The sequence below is a fragment of the Prunus mume genome, linkage group LG3 (assembly GCF_029339155.1).
Source record: "Prunus mume cultivar Tortuosa linkage group LG3, ASM2933915v1, whole genome shotgun sequence".
Taxonomy (NCBI): Eukaryota; Viridiplantae; Streptophyta; class Magnoliopsida; order Rosales; family Rosaceae; genus Prunus; species Prunus mume.
The window spans coordinates 11,930,760-11,932,343 of record NC_142700.1 but is presented as its reverse complement, the minus strand read 5'-3'; positions in this window follow the sequence as shown (position 1 = coordinate 11,932,343).

The following is a 1,584-nucleotide window of genomic DNA, read 5'->3' as shown; positions in this document are numbered from 1 at the left end:
GAGTTCTTGTTGAGATGGCTAGGGTGATGCTCAACAACAAAAATTTTGTTGAACATTTTTGGGTTGAAGTTGTAAATATAACTTGTTACATCTTAAACAGGGTGTTTTTGAGGTCTGGTACCAAACAAACTCCTTATGAGCTTTGGAAAGGTAAGAAACCTAATGTGTCTTATTTTAGAGTCTTTGGTAGCACATGTTATATCTTAAGAGATAGGGAACACCTTGTTAAGTTTGACTCTAAAAGTGAGAAAGAAATTTTTCTTGGGTATTTCACTTCAAGTCGAGCCTATAGAGTATACAATTATATGACCGAAACCATCATTAGTCTTTTATCTCCTATGCTTGAGGGAAAATCTTTAGGTATGGATCTAGTGGTTGACCTGTTAACCTTTAGCAAACCGGTTGACCTGTCAACTCCTGACAATTTTGTTCTAGTTGACCTTTCAACTTGTCATAATCAACCTCAGAATCCCAACTCATCTGTCCCGGTTGAAAACTCTCTATAGAAGCATGATAGCAAGCCTTCTCTACTTGATTGCAAGTAGACCTGACATTTCTTATAGTATAGGAGTTTGTGCTAGGTTCCAAAGTGATCCCAAAAAGTCTCATATGTTTGTTGTCAAAAGAATCGTAAAATATGTTAGTAGAACCATTGATTTTGGTTTGTGGTATACCTATGACACTAGTGTCAATCTTGCTAGGTATGGCGATGCCGATTGGGTAGAGTGTAGTGTTGATAGGAAGAGTACTTATGGGGGAGTCTTTTATGTTGGCAAAAATCTTGTCGCTTGGCAGAGAAAAAAAACAAAACTTTGTGTCATTATCAACTGCTGGGGTTGAGTTTGTTGCAGCTAGAAGTTGCTGCACTCAACTCCTTTGGATGAGACAAATGTTGGAAGACTATGGTCTTGCTTAATCATGCTTTCTAATCTATTGTGACAACATGAATGTCATATATATTTCTAAAAATCATGTTCAACACTCTAGGACTAAGCATATAGACATTATGCACCATTTTATTAGAGATCTTGTGAAAGATAAAATTTTATCTTTGGAATTTGATCCCTCTGAGAAACAGCTAGCAGATATACTCACCAAGGCCTTAGACTTTCAGAAACATGTCACACTGAGGTAGTCCATTGGCCTTTGCTCAATTGTTTGATTAGCTTGTTTGTTTCTTGTCTTCAACACATTCCAAAACAGTTGACTAGTTATCTTGCATGTAGTTGATTAGTCAAGTCCAATTTTAATTTTAATTTTTTTTTTAAGGTTTTTAAATTGATATGCCATTATTTTACATCTCTCATCTCTGATGGTGTGAATGTTGAATTTTTTTGTGCTTTGTCTGACTTGTGCATAATCCTCTTTCTTGTTTAAGAGCTATTAGATGAGACTTAAATTATGCTATATTATCATCTTGGTGAGCCAAGTGTCTATGCTTTATTTTGGACTGTCATTGTTATTGTCTCTTAGCTTATCTCACTCTCTTAGCCAATCTATTCAATATTGTTTCAAAAAAAAAAAAAAAAAAAAAAAGGGAAGTGTGACCAATGTAGTCACGGCTCTAGGAAGGTATAAGGTGAT